The sequence below is a fragment of the Tachypleus tridentatus genome, chromosome 9 (assembly GCF_004210375.1).
Source record: "Tachypleus tridentatus isolate NWPU-2018 chromosome 9, ASM421037v1, whole genome shotgun sequence".
NCBI classification, from domain to species: domain Eukaryota; kingdom Metazoa; phylum Arthropoda; class Merostomata; order Xiphosura; family Limulidae; genus Tachypleus; species Tachypleus tridentatus.
Window position 1 is genome coordinate 57,515,165 of NC_134833.1, and position 25,429 is coordinate 57,540,593.

A 25,429-nucleotide genomic window follows, 5' to 3' on the forward strand; every position below is an offset into this window, starting at 1 on the left:
CATAAAGATAGCAACTTACTGTAAGTGCTCTAAAATATCCATTAGTGCAATATTCTTATGATTTTTCAACCCCCGTTTTGTTGGAGCGAGACTCCAGTTTGAGAAACGCTACCATATAAAAAGAAATTAAAAACAACATATAAGGAACATATCATCTATTGCTAAACATTTTTTCTCAAAATCTTAATTATTGAAAGTTTAATAATAAAACTAGTTGATGAGTGCACCAATCTGTTTCTACATCAAACGTACACATTGAACTTCCTCACCTTATGATGACACAGTAATTACAAATAGAGTTTCAAGATCATCTTACAGCGTCACCTATTGTTGAATGTTTTAGAAATACGTTCCTCATTTATTTTTACCCACCTGTAACAGTTGGTAAAGCTGTAAATTGTGTGGTTCTTCCAAGTACTGTAAATTTATATCCGAACGCATTTTACACAGGCCTTCTATTGCATCATAAACACACAACGTACAGATATTCAAGTTTAAAACTTTAGATGTGTCCATAAAGTGTTATATTTTCAATGTACAAGTTAATGTTTACTGTGAATAATAACAATTAACATCCTTCAACCATTAGTACGAAAATAGAACTACTATTAATAGTTTGTCAGTTCTAATAATGAAGCTAAAATTAGATATTTCCCATTAGAAATAATGTATTTTCACTGACGAGTTCTTAAACATCGAATATGTACATTTGTTGCATTTCATAATTAAACTTTTTTGTAGTTCAGTTTATAGATAATTAATTTCTCTTAAAGATAAATTTCACAGTGTGAATTTTAGTATATGATTGTGTTCAGAAAATAATCCAATTAAATTTCAGATAAACATTCCCCAATAGGTTTTAAAAATGATAAAATAAAGATTCCTAGTCGGTTCAAGAAATGCAAAGATAAATATTTCCCAGAAGGTTTTAGAAATGATCAAATAAAGATTCCTCAATAGGTTTCACAAATGATCAAATAAATATTTCTTAATATGTTTTGTAAATGATCAAATAAATATTTCTCAGTTGGCCACAGACATGATTAAGTAAAAACTCCTCAAAAATGATATCTAACTTAAGAGGTGTTTTCACACAAGAAAATTCTAGTAAAGAACGAGAACATGTCACCTTGTGAGTTGCCGTAAAGGATAAAAAATCTATTTACAATAGATTCCATTATGGAAAGAATGCAACAGTAAATAATGTATTTTAGAATAAAGTGAAAATATCATGAAGTAGATTGTTGTAAAGACAAAAAACACATTTCAACATGAGCTGTTTCTATTTATTTCCACCAGGTCATTTTAAATAAGGTATACAGAAAATTAAATAAGTTTATCCAGGCCAGGATGTGTTAAAGCTGTGTAGAATCTGTATTAGATTAATAATAGAGTAAAATTCATCGTTATAGTTTTAGAACTTGGGATATTTCTCAATGGAGTATTTATCATTCCATTCAAGTAAAATATATTCCATATTTGGATCTGGAGAAATTATTTTCTATTAGACTAAAAATAACTAAAATAATATAACTAAAAATGAACTTTCTCTATTCGATTGTAACCAAGAATAATGAACATTCTCTATTAGATTATAAACAATACGAATGAACATTTTCCATTAGGTTATACACACAAAAAATAATCATTCTCTATTAAATTATAGACAATAAGAGTGAAAATTCCCTATTGGATTATAAGTGAGAAAATTAGACATTCTTTATTGGTTACAACCCAATATAGATTGACCACTCTATGTTGGATTGTAAGTAGTAAGAATGAATATTTACTATTAGATTTTACTGAAAGAAATATTTAGTGAGTTCTTGAATAAATAAGGAACAAATCACTAATGTGTCAGGTATAGAACAAAAAATCTTTCCTAGTGGATTCCAGTAGAAAGCAAGACAAATTATCCAACAGAAAAAGTTAAGGTTGTAGTTTCTCACAATATTATTTGTGTTCCACAATAACAACTAAACAATGTTCATTACGTTAGATATGTGAAACATGTTAAAATATTCTACAATAATTTTTACGAAAGCATGCTCTTTGCTCATAGCTTCAGCAGAGAAATATTTAGTATTTCAGAAATATTTAGTAAAACATATTGAAGATTATTGTATTATTTTCATCTTAACAAAAATAAAGTACTGTTTACGGAATAAGTTTAGTTTCACTAACAGAAAATAAGACTTTTAGCAAATTACGCAATCATCAACGTGATTATATTAAACTTCTACTTAAAAGGTAAAAATTTTTGAATAGAAACCAATATATTTATTGCAGCAATTTGTAGGTTATGCAGTAAACATGCTAGTTATACTGGAATGACTCTAACCTCGAGCTGCTAGCATCAAACTGCTAGTAATTAATTAGGGAGTTGGCTTGCTCTGTACTGTACCATTAGTTACTTTCGAGAAGAAATATTCTCTGGTAGTACGTTAAATTAAAATGGTGAGGCCTTCGTTTTCCTGAAAAATAACAACAACAAAAAAACCCAGAATATTATATTAAATAATAAATGTCTCGTTTTGCTACATTTTAATCTAAACATATTTTATTTCACTGCAACGAGAGAGTCACGTGTACTAGCTTATCCGTTTTATTGAAAATTGAAACCTGTTTCGTGGTATGCACACTACTTGGATTACTACAGAATATTACATAGAATTGGAGATACAATGTTTTTTTTGTTGTTTTTTTTTTCCCAAGGCGACTTCCTGATCAATTTCTCTACATTACTGAAAAATAACGATGCAGCGTTACTAACAAGTATCATCGTTGAAAGTCAACCTAACGTTTATGTTTATATTTTAAATTACCATTAAATTACATATTTCGTTTTTGCAGTTCTTACAGTAAAATTAGGTATGACGAAGTTTACACTGTGCTCGTGCAGCTACGATCTTTTATGGGTATGAAAGACGAGATTATATCTGAAGTAAATGCGTATTTAAAGTAAAAAAACAAATATAAAGAGTTAATTCAAGTTTTATATTAAATAGTTTAACTCATTACATTTCCGTAAATATATATAATTTTTCTAGAACGTGTAACATACTTCCTTGGAAGGACATAAGTAATAAAGGATTATTAATGTAACTGAAATGTAATCTATAATACTTTGTAACAACTTCTTAACAAGTTATCACCTAATACAAGTAAAGTATGATATAACTGTACATGTTATCATTCAACACAAATAAAATATGATATAACACTGAACGTTATCACACAATACAAGTAAAGTATGATATAACACTGAACATTATCACACAATACAAGTAAAGTATGATATAACACTGAACATTATCATCCAATACAACGAAGCATGACATATACTTCACGTTATCATCTAATACAAATACAGCATGATGACATAGCTCTATGCGTTATTGCTCAATAAAAAACAGTATGACATAACACTAGTAGTTGTCACTCGCTACGAATAAAGCTCAGTGTAATACGTTATCACTAATAAATGAAATATATTATTTATAATTATAATAAATTTTATTGATGTATTTTTACACTTCTTTTTAAATATAAATAAGTGATTCTTTATTTCATAACTGTTTCTCTGATAATGTTTTTGGTTTAAAGTTTAACTTTTTTAAGTTTTGAAGACGTAGAGGAAGGATGTATGCTGGCCTTCCTTGAACATATGATTTCTCCAGTTCGTTTCCTTGGCTGTGGTTCCGCTAGATAGTAGATAGGGACAGTGGGAATCTCGTTAATCCATTCATGCGCGTATTTCACATCTATAGTGTGTATGGATTATTGTTCTTAATAAAAGAAAATAGAACACATAACACATGTAACAACACTTACCATTATATTGTATACATTACAAGATATTCAACAACACTGTTAGGGTATTCTTAGGTACAGACTTATTATATTTCAGATGAACCAGAACATACTAATCCTAAAAGACTACCGGAATCAAAAGCTGTTTTCTTCTGTGACTAAATACTGACAATGTTTTAAGACTTTAAGAAACTGTATCAAGCTGAAAACTTTGTGAAATGTCCTATTTCATTAATTATGCATTGATCATATGACCCAAGATGGCCTTTTTACAAAACTTGAAAACTCAGTTAATTGTCTCTTCCCAACGAAAGTGTTTATTCAGACTAAACGATATTAAAGTTTGTCTTTGAATGGATATTGTCTCATGTGTTAAAAGCCCAACAAATCCCCGTTCAGCTAGTGTCAGCTGATGAGAAATCACCTTTAGATGGGACATCTGGTGAACATTCATCTTTAATGGGGCATGATGTACAAGATAATATAAGTTACAGACATCAGGCTTGGGCCTGAAGCATAAGACGTATACGCAAGAGGCAAATTAAGAAATCTTTGTTGGAGTTCTAAGATTGTATGTTGACTCTCATTTATCACTTTCAACGTCATCTGTAAAGGTTCACGTGACTACCATGTCATTTCCTTATGAAAAAGATGCGGCCATCCATCACGACTCAGATGACAGGCTTTCTAAAACGGTTTACGGAAATATGATAGTGGAAGGATAAAACCAAATATGGCTTAACTCTCATTTTATACACAAAAGACACAGACATGAGCCTTAACCTTTAGAAACTGCACTGTAGGGAAGACACTTTCAATATGTTACATAGCTAACGAGTTAGTGTCGTCTTATTCCCTGAGAACCAACTAAGTGCTATTTAGCCACAAAGGCTAGTGTCGTGTTTACCACTCTAAGACAAGTTCCTTATCTCAGTAACTCCACCACACGAATCACTTGCAAAGTAGCTGACAGAAAAAAAAAAACTGACTTGCATAAAAATCACAAGCCTAAAGCATGCCTTTTTTTAGACAGAAAATAATTTATTTTTTAGAACCGAGGAAAATAATTATTTTAACTTTAAATTAATAATAAGAAAAATTCCTTTTTTAGCGTTTCAGCAGAGAAACAGAGAAAAATAGAGGAATAACTTCGTTTGGTACTATTTGTAGCTGTGGTACTATTTGTAGCTGTGATACTATTTGTAACGATGGTTTCTAAGATAGATTCTGCGAAATTTTAGTCTCAGAGCATTAGATGAAGTCATCAGCCAGGTCTGGTGAACAGGACGCTCCATTCACTGTGGTAGTGTTATAATGTACGGTCAATCCCAATTTTTGTTTTGTACAAAAATTGACCAAATGATAACGGTAGGTGGTTTCAATTAACTGCTTTTCGTCTAGTCCATCTTTTCTAAATAAGATATGTCAAGAGTAGATATCCCTCGAGCAACTTTGTGCAAAACTGAAGAAACAAACAAACAATCAAGGTATCAGAGGTCTTCGGATGGGGTGTATGTCTGATGCTTAAAAATTTGAGAGCCCTTGATACATAAAACTTGTGTATATTTTTACTTTCTGTTTTTTCAACCCAGATTTAGACTACAATAATCAAACTGTTTGTAAAAAAAAAAAATCACTCCAGCCTAAATCTACTAAATATTTATTTAACGTTTGATTCATACACGTTTTTATCAGATTCGTGAAAACACTGTGTGAAATAAAATCTAGAGTGAATGACTCACCCTAATGCCCATATTTCTCTTTTAAGTCTTTGTTTCTGTTAAGTTATCAATTGGCCAATTTTGATCAATTTTTAACATGTCAGATATCAACAATAACGTACTAGTACTTCAAGCTAAGAACGTACGATCAATTTTGGTATGTAAAAGTTAATAATGAACTTATCGCTATTAAGTAAGTTATATACCAAATTAAATAGGCTTCAAAGCGGCGTGTGTTTCTGTTTTCAATAGAGAAATAAAAACGTTTCCTTTAAACCCTAGTGCAACCAAAAATAGAATAACCACATTCAGCTAAGATGTAAAAAATATTGAACGGAACCCTTCTATTCTCCATGGTTCTCTGTGATACAATTAAAGTGGAACCAATGTAGTTTAATTGTGCTATACATTCCAACTGACAGCAAGTACATCAGTAGCTCCAAAGCAAATTTGTCGTCTTTAAAACCTAAAATATATAATGTAAATTTAGTTTACTGTTCTCTGCTCGAATATTTAATATTAATGCATATAATTTTTTTTGTAAATAATTATTTCCATATGTTACTGCTGGCTCCAGACTTTGGTATTATTGGTTTTGGATAATGTCTTATATTTTATTATATCGTTCATTACCTTAGATTTAGAAGTAACAATTTTATTCACGTTATTGTTATAATGTTTAAGAAACTAAATCTTAGATAGCAATATAAACAAACATCATGTTCTGTTATCAAATCAAAATTGTAGTTAATGGTATTAATAAATGACAACATTTTGTTATGTTTTCAAGTCGAAATCGTAGGTAGCAGTATTAATAAAATTTAGAAACGGCTTGAATAGGTAACGAAGAAAACTTTATTATAAATATAACGTTTCGATATCACCAAGTACAAGTAGTTTACTCAAAATATATAGAAAAAAAACGAAATACCGAAGACAGGTGTCCGGTGACACAGTAAAAATATCTTATCACTCCAGAGTGCTGGCTTGGAGTAGGGATATCCAATATTAATTCTACTTCTGGTCATATATTAGTTTTATTGGTGATGCACTAAATTTTAGCAACAATAACCTAAGTTCCTGTCGTAAAGTTAAGTTGATAAAAAACGTTAAGCTTTAAGAGTGTCAATACTTATTCTTATGTTTCATTGATGACACTAAGCCTTACAAATGGTTCTTCTGTTCAAAGCTTTTATTATTTTTAGCGTCTTCGACAGTACTAGTGTTACATTTATACATTTTATGGGATTTTTTCATATCTGATGGAATTAGTTCAACGGAGAACAACCACTATAATCTATCATCAAACTGATAAAGATTTTGTTGAACAACACTAAAGTGCAGATATATATTTAACATTTAGTGTTTCACACAACGTTAATCCGAGTTCCTGGTGTTTAGCATTTAGAGATTCACTTAACTTAAAACTGAGTTCTTAGTTCTTACCGTTTAGTGTTTCACTAAACATTAAACCGAGTTCCTGGTTTTTTACTTTAAAGTTTTATTCAACGTTAAACCATTTGGTGTTTCATTCAACATTAAACTGCCTTACCGGATTTTACCATTTAGTGTTTAACTCAACGATAAACCGAGTTCCTGGTTTTTACTACTTAGTGTTTCCGTCAACGATAAACCAAGTCCTCATTTTCACTATTTAGTGTTCCATTTGACTTTAAACTGACTTCCTGGTTTTAACCATTTAATTTTTCACTTAACGTTAAACCCTGTTCCTGGTTTTTATGATTTAGTGTTTCAATCAACTTTAATCTCAATTCCTGATTTTTACCCATTTGTTTCACTCAACGTTAAATCCAGTTCCTGGTTTCTACTATTTAGTGTCTCACTTAACGATAAACCGAGTTACTGGTTTCTCTTATTTAGTGTTTCATTCAACATTATATTGAGTTCCTGGTTTCTACCATTTGGTGTTTCACTCAATGTGAAACCGAGTTCCTAGTGTTTACTATTTAATGTTTCATTCGACGTAAAATCGAGTTCATGATTTTCACCATTTAGTGTCTCACACAACGTTAAAGTGAGTTCCTGGTTTTTACGATTTAGTGTTTTAGTCAACGTTAAACCGAGTTCCTGGCTTTTTGTATTTAATGTTTCATTTCATGCTAAACCGAATTCCTGGTTTTTACTCTTTAATGTTTCATTAGAAGTCAAACAGAGATCATTATTTATACCATTTAGTGTTTCACTCAACGTTATATGGAGTTCATGGTTTATATCATTTAGTGTTTCACTCAACGTTGAAGTGGGTTACTAGTTTATACTATATAATGTTTTACTGAACTGAATTCTTGGTTTTTATTATTTAGCCTTTCACTCAACTTTAATCTGAGTTCCTTGTTTATACTATTTAGTGTTTCATTCGACGTAAAACCGAATTTTGGTTTTAATAATTTAGTGTTTCACTCAACGTTAAAATGAGTTCCTGCTTTTTGGAATTTTGTATTTCATTCGACGTTAAAATGAGTTCCTTCTTTTTGGAATTTTGTATTTCATTCGACGTTAAATGAGGTTACTGGTTTTTCGAATATAGTATCCTACTCAACGTTAAACTGCGTTCTTGGTTTTAAGTATTTAGTGTTTCACTCAACGTTAAACCGAGTTCCTGCTTTTTAATATTTATTTCTTAATTTGATGTTATACGCAGTTCCTGATTTTGGAATTTGGTGTCTTGCTTAAAGTTAAACTGAGTTTTTGTTTTAGTATTTACTATTTCATTCAACGCGAAACCGAGTTCCAGGCTTTTACCATTTAGTGTTTTACTCAATGTTAAACCGACTTCCAGGTTTTTAGTATTTCATTCAACTTTAAACCCAGTTCCTAGTCTTTACTTCTTAGTTTTTTATTCAACATTAACCCGAGTTTCTTATTTTTACTATTTAGTATTTTACACAAGTTTAAACAAAGCTCCTGATTTTTACCATTTAATGTCTTACTCAAAGTTAAACCGTGTTCGTGGTTTTTATCTTTTACTGTTTCACTCAACGTTAAACCAAGTTTCTAATTTTTACCATTTAGTGTTTCACTGAACTTTATTCTATGTACCTGGGTTTCATTCAACGCTATACCGAGTTCTTGGTTTTTACTATTTAGGGTTTCATTCGACGTTAAACTGAAATCAATATTGTTACCCTTTAGTATGTCACTCAGCGTTATTCTGAGATACTGGCTACTACCATTTATTGATTCACTGAACGTGAAACCGGGTTAATGATTTTTACTATTTAGTGTTTCATTCAACACTACATTGAGTTCCTTGTTTTCACTATTTAGTGTTTCACTAAGCTTTAAACCAAGTTTCTGGTTTTTGATATTTAGTGTTTCTGTGAACGTTAATCTGAGTTCCTGATTTTCACCATTTAAAGTTTCATACAACGTTAAACAAAGTTTCTCTTTTTCACTATATAGTGTTTCACTCAACTGTAAACCAAGTTCGTTTTTTTAGCATTTAGTGTTTCATTCAACCTTAAACCTAATTCATGGTTTTCATTATTTGGTGTTTCACACTACTGTATACCGAGTTCCTGGTTTTTACCGTTTATTGTTTCACTCAACTTTAAACTGAGTTCCTGGTTTTCACCATTTAGTTTTTCTCTCAACGTTAAACGGAGTTTTTAATATTATCTATTTATTGTTTGATTCTAAGGTAAACCGAGTTCCTGGTTTTATCATTTAGTGTTTCACTCAACGTTAAATCAAGTTCCTTGTTTTTCGAATATTGTGTCTTACTCAACGTTAAACCGAGTTCCTGATTTTTACTATTTAGCGTTTCATTCGACGTTATATCAAGTTCTTGGTTTTGGAATTTAGTGTCTTACTTAACGTTAAACCGAGTTTCTGGTATTCAGTATTTACTAAATTATTCTACTCAAAACCGAGTTCCTGGTTTTTAGCATTTAGTGTTTCACTAAACATTAAACGAAATTCCTGGATTTTACCCTTCACTTTTTCACTCAACCTTAAAATGAGTTCCTGGTTTTTAACATTTAGTATTTCACTAAACGTAAAACCGAGTTCCTAGATTTTACTATTCAGTGTTTCATTTAACTTTAAACTGAGTTCATGGTTTCTAATATTTTTTGTTTCACTCAACCTTAAACCGAGTTCCAGTGTTTCATTTAACTTTAAACTGAGTTCATGGTTTCTAATATTTTCTGTTTCACTCAACCTTAAACCGAGTTCCTCATTTTTAATATTTAGTGTTCCACACAATGTTAAATTGAGTTCCTTGTTTTTACCATTTCGTGTTTCATTAAACTTTAAACCGAGATCCTGGATTTTTTACCTTTAGTGTTTCATTCAATATTAAATATAGTTCCTGGTTTTTCGAATATAGTGTCTTAATCAAGTTTAAACCGAGTTCTTGGCTTTTGGTATTTAATGTTTCTTTTAACGTTATACTGAGTTCCTGGTTTCTACCATTCATTATTCACTTAACGTTAAACCGTGTTCCTGGTTTTTACTATTTAGTATTTTTCTCAACGTTAAATCGAGTTCCTGTTTTTTTTCTATAACTAGCAACAAAATATTACATTCCAGTTAATACCAAATTTATTCAAAAACCAGGCATAAAACTGAGGTCTAAAACTACAAACTATACTAGCAAACACTACACCAACACTATTTATAAAATACAATGTGATAAATGCCACGACTTCTATATTGGAGAAACAAGTAGAAAAATGAAAACCAGATTCAAAGAACATAAAAAGTCACCTTCACACGTTTTCGAACACTGCAAGTCAAATAAACACAACATAACCATGGAAAACACTCAAATACTAAATAAAGAAACAAACATAAACAAACGCAAAATTAAAGAAGTCTTACTTATACGACAACTCAAGCCCAAAATAAACCAATACAAAGGAACACCTTTATACCTATATTAAAAATAATATAATAAATAATAATAAAAAATAAATAATATAAAATTATATATTCAAACATCTAAGCACGCCCTCTACATTCCGACACTCAGTTACACAAACCCCTACAAACATGTGGTCAGCTATCGGTCACTTACCTCTTTCTTTCTTTGTGAACCTGATGATGATCGAAGAAGGTCGAAACGTTGTTCGCTCCTTTACGTAAAATGTTTTCTCAACCCAAACGAGCTGTATTTACATATATAATGCTAAACAACAGTTATGTTTTTACTATTTAGTGTTTCATTCGACATTAAACAGAGTTTATGATTTTTCCATTTGGTGTTGGACTCAACGTTATACTGAATTCCTGGTTTCTTTCATTGTGCGTTTCACTCACTGTTTTAATGCGTTCCTGGTTTTTTTCCATTTAGTGTTTCACTCAACGTTAAAGAGGGTTCCTGTTTTTTATTTTATAATGTTTCACTCAACGGTAAACATAGTTCCTGGTTTTTATGATTTAGCGTTTCACTCAACTTTAATCTGAGTTTGTGGTTTTTACCATTTAGTGTATCACTCTACGTTAAACTCAGTTCTGGTTTTTACTATTTTGTGTTTCACACAACTGTAAAACGAGTTCCTAGTTTTTACTATTTAGTGTTTCACGTAACTTTTAACTGATTTACTGGCTTTTACAATTTAGTGTTTAACTCAACGTTAAAATGAGTTACTGATTTTTACCATTTAGTGTTTCACTGAACGTTAAACCGAGTTCCACCTTTTTACTATTCGCTGTTTCACTCAACTTTAAACTCAGTTCCTGGTTTTTAATATATAGTGTTTCATTCGACGTTAAACCGAATTCATGGTTTTTAACCATTTAGTGTTTAACGCAACGTTAAATCGAGTTTCTGGGTTTTACTATTTACTGTTTTACTCAACGTTAAACCGAGTTACTGGATTTCGGTATTTTGTGTTTTATTCAATGCTGATCTAAGTTCCTGGTTTTTACCCTTTAATGTTTCAATCAACGTTAATTTGAGTTCCTGGTTTTTACTATTTAGTGTTTCCCAAAACTGTAAAGCGATTTTCTTTTTTCTCATATTTAGTGTTTCAATCAACGTTAATCGGTGTTCCTGGTTTTTAGTATTTAGGATTGAATTCAACGCGAAACCGAGTTCCTGGATTTTACTATTTATTTTTTCACTGAATGTTAAACTGAGCTCCTGGTTCTTTTTATTTAGTGTTTCATTTAAATTTAAACTGAGTTCCTGCTTTTTACCATTTATTGTTTTACTCATTGTTAAACTGATTTCCTGGTTTTTACCCTTTAGTGTTTCACTCAACGTTAAACCGGGTTCCTGATTTTTACTATTTAGTGTTTCACTCAACTCTAAACTGAGTTCGCGGTTTTTAATATTTAGTGTTTCACTCAACTCTAAACTGAGTTCTTGTTTTTTACCATTTAGTGCTTAACTCAATGTTAAACCGAGTTCCTGGATTTTATAACTACTTTTGTTCAGTCTTAAATACTTTACGTTCAGGTTAGTCAAAAACCATTGTTTTGGTTTAACAAAACTTTAAAGAGAATTTTTAAGTATATTTTGACGTCGTAAACTTCCATGGAAATGCCAAAAACGGTAACCACTTTGTTTGTTTATTTTGAATTTTGCTTGAAATCAGGTTATAAGTCGAGTGCCATTAAGACCCGGCCATGCTGGGTATTCATGTTTAGTGAAATTTAAACGAGAATAGTTTCCATCATCTTGAAATCGTGTAAGAATTAGCTGAAACACAAATACAAAAAAGGAAACAAGAACAATATCTTCATTAGTTTTTGAGCTTATACAGGAACTTCAGTGCAGTATGGATGAGAACTTATAACAACAACAGTTTAGCCGGTAAGAAAAAGAAAGTATGTTGGATATTTTGCTATGCCGGCTTATGTTATCCTAAAGAAAGATGTCTTTTGCTTATTACTTTGTTGAATGGAATCCCAGCAAATCCTACAGAGAAAAGAAAAGAAAACTAACAGAAGTACACTTAGAGAAACACTTCACTTATGCTGATAAATAGCTCATACAAAATCAGAATTATGAAACTAAATGAAAAAACTATTGATGGTATAGTTGAGGAAATGAACTGAGCTGTTATTATACTTGAAGTTAATTTTGGAATAAAGCAAATTATTTATATTCACTTTTACTGCTCTCTTATGAAATGTATTGATCAATTATGAACTTGGACGAGCTCTAAACTCTGGAGTTATTTATAATCAAATTAGTATTATTTTGAATAATAATTAGGAGAACAAACTTAACATTGTTTTGTAGTTATTTTCATCAAAAATAATAAATAAATTTAATGTAAGAGAAAGATGAAGATAAAGAAATTATATGAAGATAATGACGTAATTTTAAAAATGCTGCTTTTTTCTTCTTTTCCGAAGGCTGAAGATGTTAACTTGAAAACTTATGATATTAACTTGAAAGCTTATGATATTAACTTGAAAGCTTATGATATTAACATTTATGGTTTGATCCATGATGCAGCAGTAGCAGTGATATCTCATTTTGTAACTTTGTGCTTATAAAACAAACAAAACAAAATTATTAAGACGATATCAAACAAAGGTATATATCTAAAAGTATTACTCAAATAACAGTCAAAAATATATATTTAAAATTATTACTCAGATAACAGACAAATATATATATATCTAAAATTATTACTTAAATAACAGTCAAAAATATATATACCTAAAATTATTACTTAAAGAACAGTCAAAATATATATTTAAAATTATTAGTCATAGATCAGACAAGAATATATACCTAAAATTATTACTCATAGATCAGACAAACGAATATATCTGAAATTATTACTCAAATAACAGACAAACATATATATATATATATATCTAAAATTATTATAGTATTATTTATATTATATCTAAAAATTATTGTAAATATTATACAAACATATATAGCTAAAACTATTATGATGATACGGAACAAAGATCATGACCAAAATTTTTCATGACGGCGATCTTGAAGGCACTATAAAAATGAATTTTTGGTGAATAGAAAAGTAATATAATTTTGAATTTTAATTAATTAATGTAAGAAATGTTTTTAGATTAGTGAAAATGTGTTGTAATACAGAACTTGTGGTTAGATACGCTTTCATGTTGCAGTCAATGTTTCACGTTTATGAAGAACTTTTACCACGTCCCAAATAAATAAACATAATATATTTATATGAAAGTTCCTACAATAGATACACCTTTAAAACTTTACTTTATTTCAGGTGAAATGTTTCGATCACTTGTGCAAGCACGTGACTGAAACAACAAAGAAGTGTTTTAAAAATATTATTTCTTACTGTAAAAGTTGTAATAAAATAATACTTAGACCCAGTGGTAAACTGCAAACGAAAAAATTGTTATAACTACAGCAACATTGAGTTTTATTTGTATCACTTACGTTCTTTTTGTCTAACTTTCAACTGTCCTATTATCTCAGTCTTAGATCACCTTAAAGCTAACCCGATTCCTTAATACCAAGAAGTAACACATAAATAAAAACGCTAAAACTACAAGAAGCAATCTCAAATCCGTAATCAGTAGAGAAACTATATATATATATATATATGTATTTCTAATACCTTTTAACCAATGTAGTTGAGAATGATCACATCTGTTTTAAAAATAGTCTCTGATACTGTAAACTCTGTAACTTGTAATAAAAATAATTATTATAATTAGTAAGGAAGCCCATAAGAAACTATCAACTCTGAGACATTGTGTTGTCACACAAAAAAAAACTGTGAGGCCAAGTCGACGTAAAAAATCTTTCGTCAAGTAACTTGCAGTAAATGTCAAAAAGAGTTTTACTGTCATGCATAATAGTCAAATAGAAGATAGGCTTAGTAAACAAAATACTAAGTTTTTTGGGCTAATAAATTATAATATCATGTTCTGTTATCAGGTCTAATAAACGAGCAGACAACGTTTTATTCTTAATCTTGGCAAAGAGCAGATTTTGTTTCTTACGTCTTAAAAATGATTAAGAAATGTCAAGTGTTTAATGCCTTTCAAACGAGCAAGAAATGCTAATTTTTTTATTTTTTTAATGAAGCAGGAAATGCAGTGCTAGTCCTAGTAAACAATCAGGAAATATCGTGTCATTGAACGAAAAGAATGTTATGGTTAAAAGATTAGTAAATGGAAAAAAGTTATTTTTTTCAAGTCTTGTAAAATACAAGAGATGCTACATACTTAAGCCTAAAAATGAGAAGAAAACTCTTCCACAGATATACAGTTTTGGTTTAGAAGATGTCAAATGTTTCAATACCAATTGAGGTTATTATATTTTATTAGTATAAAGTATATTTTAGCTGGACTAGTGAAAATAATCTTTAAAGTAAGAAATATGTTTACGAATTATTAAGAAGTTTATAACTAGTGATTTCAGATCTGTTACAACATCACGAAAATTATGAATAACGAGGAGAATAGATCCACAGTGGGAATGTGGGACCAGCTTCAGAAACAATGTCCACGTTTTAAACCAATTTATCATAAAAACAAAAAACATTTATTGCATGTGATCCTAACGGACTCTTTTCCTTAGCTTGAAAAACTGTACAGTATAAAGACTAATTCACTTCCATGAGATGTTGCATCATTCTCTTTGAAGTTAATAGCGTGTTCAGTAAACCTGTCTTTGTATGAAGTTAAACACAAAGTTACACATTGGCCATGTGTATTCTGTCAACCACGGGTATCGAAATATGATTTCTAGCGTTGTACGTCCGCATATCTACTTTATCTATGATATACATAATAAGCCCCAATACACGTCTTGACGTTCTTAACTACGTAACATAGAAATAGCATATTAAAACCACAGAAACAGATATATACATAACTCAGTACTGAAGTAATCCCTTTGTAGTATTCATATTGCTCCTTGTTTGTTTGTTTCGAATTTTGTTCAAAGCCGCACAAGGGCTATCTGAGATACCCGTCTCTAATTTAGCAGAGAGAAGGCAGCTAGTCATCACCACCAACCGCCGCCAACTATTGGGCTACTCTTTTACCAACGAATAGTGAAATTGACCGTACGTTATAACACACCCACGCCTGAAAGGTCGAGCATGTTTGGTGTGACGGGGATTCGAACCCACGACCCTCAAATTAAGAGTCGAGTGCTCTAACCACCTGGTCATCATCTCGTTTCATTCGTACAGTAAAATTATTTAGCATAACTAAGTTTTTACGGTGATTTTATTATTTTAAACAAATTATTCAATTAACTTTGGAAAATTATGTCCATCGTTTCTACAGGATAATTATAAGTGAGACATAACTAGTGATGCTTGCTACTCGTAATGAAAATAATATGTGGTTAAGAAAGTTTCTTACTGCATTTACTAACTGACGTATTCCCATATTTTTGTAGCCATGCGACGACATGATGGCAAGTTTATATACTTTCATGTTAATCTTCACTAACTTAACTAGTTTTGTATAATTTTGTTTTGCTTTTTTTTTTAGAATTAAGCACAATGAGCTATTTATTCTCTACCCACCAAGGATATCGAAATCTGGGCATACTGCTATGCCACTGGTGGGCAGCTTTGTATCAAATTCCACAATGTTAGTGTTACTTTGCCAAGAATTACACATAGGTTTAGTAACAAGTACAAGTTATACGTAAAATCTGTGTAGGTTTGAGAATTTTATTCAAGTAGGAGTTATGTTCATAAAATAGGTACTGAATTATTTTACTCATTTAAGAGAAACTTGTGACAAAAATTGTGAATTGTTTTTTGTACCAAAGAGGTAAAACCCACGATAAAACAACTACTGAAAATTTTGAACTCACTAAGGAGAAATCTAGGAGAAAACATAAGTCTATGCTCCTATCGCAATAGTAGTGGTCATTATCTGTGGCCCCAAAAGAAGAAACACTTGGTGTATTGTTCAATAACACAAGTGTTATATTTACGTAAACTGTACGAAAACTGTTCGAGTTATTATTAACAATACAGACAGGTTAGATAAACAAGGAATGAGCTTTAGTAAGTCTAATGACATTTTGTAGTCACGTGCTGAGACTTTTATATTCCCTAAAGGGAGTCGAATGCTACGTGGACAGATAATCTATTCTAACTCTTGCACCATTATACTGTAGTGTATTGTCTGTGGCTAACTCAGTATTCGCTAATCTGATGTCACGAAAAGGACGTTTAATGTTGCACTGTAAAATGTGCGCATTTCACGAATCACGATAATAAATATTCACGTCGTAGAATACAACACAGCATAACATATGCACTTTGAAAGCAAGAATTAAACCAATTTGTTTCTCTTAATTTCGAGTTTATTTACACTTGAAACAAAACACTTTCGGAGACCCTGTGGAAGTACATCTAATTAATATCATAAGCTCAAAATCCATTTTTTAAATACACTCTTCATTCTACTGTAGTCCATCTTACATTTCACGCTAATTAAAATTCTTAAAGTGTACTTAATTTAAACATACTAGACTAGCAAGATCCTATTAACTTTAGAATTTCTTTTATTTGACTAAAGAACTCTATAATTTCACCTGATTACATTGGATCAGATGAAACTTGAATTATGTCTCGATTATGGTTCGGTAACTTTTGGTTTTATTGAGTTTTGTCACGTATATTTTGTGTTGTAACTATTCTTAAAATTATCTAAGAACGTCTATAAAAAACAAATGTAATGTAGACACGAGATTTTTCTATCATACCTTTATGTATGAATTACCAGAATAATTGGACTGAAGTACTCATGGAAATTGTATCTTTACCCACCTCTGTCTTTTGTGACGTTTAGATTCAAACACTGTTCAATCAAGAAACACTAGCTTCACTCCTGAATCTACTTTATGAGATAGTTACTATAATGGTTTTCTAAATATTATTGGGTGTTTTCTAATGAGATACGACCATGCTATACTTTTGTGGGCTCACATCACTCAGGAACGCAACCTGTTCCTTATAGAAATTCATAAAATAAAATAAGACAGTAGATAATCCCTGAGCCTTCTCAGCGAAGCAGAAAATTAGATTGTGTATCATGGAAAGAAGAAATTGTTGTAAAACCAATTTTTGTCTTCTTCATTTGCAGTTTGAACAAGGGGAGAAAAGCCAGAGTGAGGAATCTAATAAACCAGATTGTAGTCACTTTTATTGATCCATAATTCAAAACCTTGTCCACTTTTAAAATGTACTATTTTCCTACAGTTATAAGTAAGAACGGATTAACACAATAATGACGCTGATCTGTCCAACACATATTCTTATAAGTACTTATTTTTTGTTATAGCGGAGCACTGGCTATACATCTTGCTCAAGATAAAGCAATTCAATAGAAACACATCAGGGATGAGCTACGGCATTTCATGCTCCGTAACCAGATTCATAGGGCGAATCTTTGAGCTTTATTTTATCATTAAACAGGTATTTATTACCAACTGCCTTCATGTTAAGTGGCGTATGTTAACGAATCTTCAATTTAGATACATCAGTAGGCTCAATTTCTCTCATAACCGAGACCAAAAACAAAACTTAAGGCGTCATATTTTACTACGTTTTACTTCCTAATACACTTACAGACCAGTCTAAAATCTGATTTACAAAGACACTTTCTGTACTGCTGTTAAAGCTGAGTGTGTTCAGTCGCACTTAGGCGAAGTTAGGAAAGGAAGCCAAATTAGGGACATTAATTTTTAGGAAAGAAATGAAGCAGAGGATTAGACATCCCAGTTATCTATCGAAACGTTCTTACGACACGGAGCTTATCCCTAAAGTTCCAAAGTTTATTGCAGTTGCTTCCGACAGACTTGTTTACTTAGTAGTCAAATCTACAAAAGATTAGTTTGAATAACTCTAAGAAAACACCGCGTGAAATAACATCATATCTTTATGCAAAAACAAATGACTCGATAATGGAAAAGCAGGGGGCTAATTTGGCCTTATGTCCTGAATGTCTACTTCTGAAGAGCAGATAGATATATCAGACAGGTATCACTTAAATCTTACCTTGAATAACAAACTACTTAAAAATGATATCATTGTATTATATATTTTTCGGAAGGGACATTTTTATATTCTTATGGATATATTACCTCTATCATTCATATTTATTCTTAAACATAACGTTCTTTAAAGGACACAGTGTAATAAGTGTAAATGTAGCGCCAACGTCTTGTATTTAATAGTGTTGACAGCTCACAACTGTTTACAATTTCACTTTCAAATGTTTCGTTATCAGCATACTTAACCCTCGTATAATGCGATTCAAAATGTCTAATAATTTCAAAAGTATTACAATGAAATTATTGTGATTCTGTTAAGTTTGTTTTAGAACAAAGCCCACATTGGGTTATCTATTTGTGTAATGCGAGATATCGAAACGCGAAGTTTAGCGTCATAGGTCTGTAAACATATCACTTTCTCACTGTTATAAACCATAAAAATATATTTTGTACTCATGTGACTTCTTATATAATTTATTTGATGGATTTAATTTTGTTTGTTGTTAAGCTATGTGACGAGCTATATCTAATATCCCAACATTATAAACACATAACGTACAGATATTCAAGTTTAAAACTTTAGATGTGTCCATAATGAGATATATTTTCAATGTGCAAGTTAATGTTTTCTATTAATAGTTACAGCTAACATCCTTCAACCCTCAGTATGGAAATGAAACTACCATTAAAGGTTTGTCAGTTTTAATAATGAAGCTAAAATCAGTTGTTTCCCATTAGAAATAATATATTTTAACTGACGAGGTGTTTGAATATGTACATTTGTCGTTTTTAATTATCAAACTTTTCTGTAGTTCAGTTAATTTCTCTTGAAGATAAATTTCACAGTGTAAACCTTATTATTTGATTGTCTTCAGAAAATAATCCAATTAAACATCAGATAAACTTTCCCCAATAGGTTTAGAAATGATAAGATAAAAATTCCCCATCTGTTAAAAAAACTAGAAGATAAATATTCTCCAATAATTTTTAGAAATGATCAAATAATGATTCCCCAACAGGTTTTATAAATTATAAAATTAACATTTCCCAGTTGGTCATAGACAGGATTAAATTTAAAAAAAAAACTCACAAAATTTTATCTAAGAGATTTAACCTCGAATTTAAGTGTTATTAGCCCTAAATACTTCTGATAAGTCAATAGATAAGCATAGTTTAATTAGTATTTAATTTTCAAGAAAGATGCCACCTAGGTGTGGAGCTTCTCTTCCTCCCTATTGGGTGAAAACATTATTTTGGTCAAAGTTAATAAACGCTTTTACAAAAAACGAGAAACATCAAAAATGTACCATGATTAAATAAGCTGTAAAAACAATGTACCGCGATTAAATAAATCGTTATAACATCGTAACATGATTAAATAAGCCATAACAACAGTGTACCATGCTTAAATAAGTTGTGACAGCAATGCCCCATGATTGAATAAGTTGTAACAACAGTGTACTATGATTTAGTTGTGAAAGGCAGCTAGTCAATACATATCCACCATCAACTTTTGGGTTACCCTTTTGCCGACGAATAGTAGGGTTGACAGTCACATAAAAACGCCCTACCGCTGAAAAAGCGAGCATATTTGGAGTTACGGGGACTCGAACCAGCTACCAGCAGATTACGAATGGAGCACTGTAACCACCAAACTTCTGGTGTAAAGTGGTTGAAATACTATTATATTCTCTTCTTCATCGTGAAAACCCTAAAGAACAGAATAAATAATGTTTAAATATATGATAGGCCAAATAATAATGTCTAAGATAATTAAGTTTAACAACACTTCAACGTCTTTGAGAAGACATTCACATCATAACCATAATTAGTTTTAATACTTAATATACTGTTTTATTTCATGACGATATTGTTTAACATCCTAGACTGTGTATATTATTTTACTTATAATTTTATGTTGTTTTATCACAACTGTGCTGTTTTACGGTATAACTTTATGTTATTTTATCATTAATATATTACATAATGGTGTGTAACGTTATACGGTTGTATTTTCCGTTTTGAAGCCTAAATATGTACAATCACATTTATTATAGACTAAGGGAACAGCATATCGTCAACAAACACAATATGAAAAAGTTTAATGGTTTAGTATGTTTTGACAGTTATTCTTTAAATGCACCCATGGCTTTAGCATGAGAAAAAGCGATTCTGTGATAATTAAGTTATTATCATGAGTTATTAAGATAACAGCAAAAAAAAACACAAAAAAACAGGTAATGTTGCAGCTACCATAGTTCTGTCTTCTTTAAAGGATTATTATTTATTCAACGGTTTTTCTGATCAAATCTGACAATCTGATGTGAAAGAAAAAATTATTATTTTTACTCTAAGTACCAGGTTTAAATTTCTGACAGAGCTTCCTAAGCCTGTTAAGAGATGTTTTCGTTCCTTTCCTATTAAATTAGGGTTCGTTTTTTTTAACGTTGTCTCTAGATATGATAAGATTACAATCGTAAGTTTTAAACCTAAACAAAGAGATGTTTAGTCGAATATCAAGAATTATGTTTTCTACTCATACAACAAACATTTAGGAAAAGTTGAACGAAAAGAGATATTAAAAAAAATACTTATCCTGTGGATACGTACATATTAAATTGGTATATTTGAATCCTTAAAGGGATATTAAAAACGTACAAAAAGTTGTAAGCGTATTATTCAAAATTTGTACAAAAGAATTTTGACGAGAAGTTTGAACTAAAAATATAAACTTTCAGAGTCCTGTGTTGGTTTCAGGCTTAAGAAACTGTCAATGTAAAAATGGAACGAAAGGCAAGAAATTAATGTTTATTAATGAGAAGACATCAAGAAAGGAGTCACTTGGATCACGAACTTATGGTCATGAGCAATATACACAAGGTTGTCTTTAATTCCAAAAATAGTGTAGAATATAAGAGATTATTAGCTTTGGTATGAACACATAAGCGAGTTAGCTGTAAAGTTTTTGAGTTAACGTGTCGCGAACCACAAATTCTCATATCTACAAACCAGATTCCCTTATGAAAAAACTTTGTACGGTCCCACTTAACCTATAATTTATCGTGTAAACATGGAATGAACAATGTACGGGTGTAGTATATATATATATACACATACAAACACATTTATGGTCAAAACAGGGTTTTCGTAGAATATCCCATCTCATCATATTCGTGTTGCTTAAATTCAGGTCATTTATTGGTATATATGTAATATATTATGTAGTGCTTATATACTATGTAATTCATATGTTGTTATATTTCATATATTTGTGTATTTTGTCCTATTATTATACATTTGTCAACTTGACCAACGTCAGTATGGAAATATCTATGAAATGGATATATTTTTTTAACTTCTTTGATGAACTATGCAGATAAATAAAGAACCTGCTGGCTTCACCTTTAATATGCTTCAAATATAGATTGATTTCAAGATTTAAAATGTAACCTTATAAGATTATTTGAACGGCATATCAGTGAATTCAGTAACATATATAGTTTCGAAAGAATTTAGCACATTTGTCTTAAGGGGCCCATTACTGTCGCGAATCTCATCACAGTGCGCTAGCAGATGGAAACTGAAAGTGCTCGGAACTTGGAAGACTATTGATTTCGCGTAATTTCACGAGGGAGAGCGAAGTCAATTCAGGCTTACTGTGTGTGTGAAGAGATGTCTTCAGCAAGATGTCATTTACGAAAAGCCTTGATAAGAAACGACATAAAAATAGTACTTGTTATATATACCTATAGATTCGTCGAACTCACAAATGTAAAGCAATGTTGCAAAATAAAACAGTAAACAGTTTTCGGTTATCGTAATTGAGTATTTCTCTCACATATATTATCTGGATTCTCTGCTTTGCAATCCAGTTTTCGAAATAAATATTAAACCTAGAAACTACATAATTGAATGCATATGAACCTCACTCACCTTTACAACTATGAATACGATCAGTACCAGCACCGTTATAGTCAGTAAGAAGCTGTAAGTAGGGAAATAAAGTGAATTACAGTGTATTCAGATTAACATTGCTCATCACCTATAACGTCATTTCTAAATTAGAATTCCAAACTTACATACTCTAATCATTTATTAACACGACCATAATTATAAGGCAAAAGAAATAATTTTACAGCTGTATTATAGTGTATTACCATAGCTACTGAGCTGTTGATCCACGAGTTGACGGTGGGTGGTGATGACTGGCTGCCTTCCCTCCAGAGAACTTCCAATAAAACAATAAATTCTGTTGGAAAACATATTTAGAAGATCACTGAAGGTATGCACATAGACATCGAGGGTGAAGAGTGTGCAATCTTATCTTCTAACTTGCATTCTTATATGTGTAAAGACACATTTAAAATGTAGAGAAAGAACAGTCTCAGATACCATCAAATTGCACCATTTTTATTGAAAATTGTAATATATTTTCGAGAGGATATGCTTGGTTTTCTCATAAAGGGCTTCCTTTCACTTATTTCTTTTTGCTCCAAAAACATCCCTTGCCCGTTATAGGTTTATACCTAATCTCCTAAGTAGGTATACCAGTCTTTAGTTATTTTATTCTTATTTCTAATATGATAAGCCGTGGGTGGCTCAGCCACTATATTAGATTCAAACAAGAATGTCTAATAAACAAAATAAAAGGATATTTTAAGAACGATAATTCGTAAACATTTCCCCTCACTGGCTCAGCAGTAAGTTTGCAATTTTCATAACAGTGATGGGCAAAGCACAGATAGTACGTCATGTATCTTTTCGCTCAACAAAAACATAGCAGTAAATATTATTTTCATTGTTGTTTTGCTTTCAGACCTGAACCGAAATCACCGCCATTGCTTGATTTAAAAAAATACTACTTGAGGGCAGTTTTCTGTGAAACTTTCTGACGCAGAGATATATTGCATTTGTTAAAATGTTTCCAGCTAAACCCCAACAACAAAAAATAAAAGCCTACTCAAATTATATATAAATAAATGGCGAGTATGTGGTTCACAGAAATGACCTTCATCCGGAATAACGCCTCTTTAAAATAACATCAAAACAGTTTGGGATTATTCTTGTGTTAAAAAGTAGAGAAACACGATAAAACAACAACCGTATTAAGGCAGATACTAATATTTACGTATACAAGGAAAGCTCGGGTGCCCTAGGGCATTTCAATTTTGGGCAAAGGAAAATACTGGGGTTCGTAAACATTTTTCATATAATTTATATATTTATGTCATTGTGAAAAATTTAGAAAAGCAATACTTGTTTCTTGGAAGTGTTGCCAAAATTCTGTAATTGGAGTATTTAATTAACGAAAATAAACGTTGTTATATCAGCACGTACAGGTAATATAAAAATAAAACTTGTATGAAAAGAACACATTCTTCTCTCTTCCCAGATGTTAAGTGGACAAGACAATAAGTTGACTGATTGATTTGTTTTCCAATGTCCCCTATGATATATCAGTGAGATCTAAAGACATGAAAGAAAAACAAGTTATATAAGCACCTATGTTTCCGTAGTGGATACTAAAGATAAATAATATAAAGTAGTTAAGTAAACCCTATATTTTCTTAGTGGGGTCTAAACACAGAAAACAGAAAGTAGTTATCACCTACGTTTCCTTAGTGGAGACTAAAGACAGGTAATCTTCGACATATAGTCACATCACTTAGTAGTAACTGCATTGTTTCTTTTCTTCATTAATCCAGCGTAGGTTAGTTCTATGATAAAGTTTTGGATATTTTAACTAGCCAATTTCGAATTCTCTGCATTTTATGGTTTGTATGAGTTTGAGAAAACGAGATATTCCCTTGGCGTGGCTAGTGGTTTGCAGTTCATTGACATCCTTTTGTCAGCGATTCAAATTAAGGAATAATACAGTTCGAAAGAAAACAGTGTGTTGTGTGTTATTTGACCGAAATCACTTTATTAGCACTAACATAAAAGACTAGAGCAACGCTGAAGGCCCCTCATGAACCAAAGAGACCCACAAGCTTCCAAAGTGGGGTAGAGGTTGCTTGAGCATTGTTCTCAGGTTTATCCTTCGGATTAGAGACGTGTAAACTTATATATAAATCCCATCATGCTTGTGAGGCCTTCTGGATCCATTTTGGTATATCATTTTACCCATTTCCTAAGTGTGGGGAGGAAGCTATGCAATTTAGATTAAGACTCTCCCAGGCCCACCTCGAATAGTGCGAACTTTGATAATGCTAGCTTCAAAGAATTTCACAATACAAATCATAACTTACCATAGAAAACAATGGTTTGAAATGCTCCGCTTTTAGTCCTTAGAAATATTAGTAGATTTTACAGTCACAAATTCATTGATTTCTTTTAAGTTATGAACAAGGAGATGAGCAGTTTTACAAACAAAAAGTGCGTTTAGAGATGAAAGTGTAGCTTCCTCAAAACACTAAAGTGATATGAAGGCGACCGTTATTTATATGATCCGATTTCCACTTCGAGTGTTTTCCCAAGAAGATGCACGATTCAGCTTCAAACATGAATTATTAAATTTAGGCAGCGTCGCCATACGTCAATTGTTGGCAAATTTCCCAAAGTCATGTTTATTTTGGTCTATGACTCGTACACATGTTTGAGTTTGTATGTATGTACATATATCTTAGCAACAAAAGAAATAGCATATGTAGGCTGCTCATGAATTATTTATATTATATTACCTTCCGAATATTTAGTTTTTTTTTTTTCTTTATTTATTCACTTTCTAACTTAGTGAATAATTCATAGAAGAAAAAACAACAACAAAAACTTAAGGACTTACATTCTTATGATCCCAGGTGTTTATGCATCTAATTTGCCTTCAAAGAGACAACATTCTTGAGGAAATATTTCTGCTTAATATACTATTTTTTAATTTTTTTTATATTTGATTTATAGTTCAATTGGTTTAATGAAACGTCATTACACATCC

General features: G+C 31.1%; 1 protein-coding gene and 1 long non-coding RNA gene across 3 annotated transcripts in view; one reads left to right on the forward strand and one right to left on the reverse strand.

The window, feature by feature from the left end:
* LOC143225291 (uncharacterized) overlaps positions 1-25,429 on the forward strand; it is a 222,701-nt gene that overhangs the window by 158,217 nt on the left and 39,055 nt on the right. The gene's annotated exons all lie outside the window — the stretch shown is intronic.
* LOC143225289 (uncharacterized) lies at positions 12,180-24,957 on the reverse strand. 2 transcript variants are annotated; one of them, XR_013013775.1, is made up of 5 exons: positions 24,747-24,957; positions 22,656-22,747; positions 22,432-22,483; positions 19,899-20,209; positions 12,180-12,423 (listed from the first exon to the last, which is right to left on the reverse strand). It is a non-coding gene; the product is annotated as an uncharacterized LOC143225289 (long non-coding RNA). The 2 variants fall into 2 exon arrangements; XR_013013774.1 differs by lacking the exon at positions 12,180-12,423 and having other exon boundaries at positions 17,631-20,209.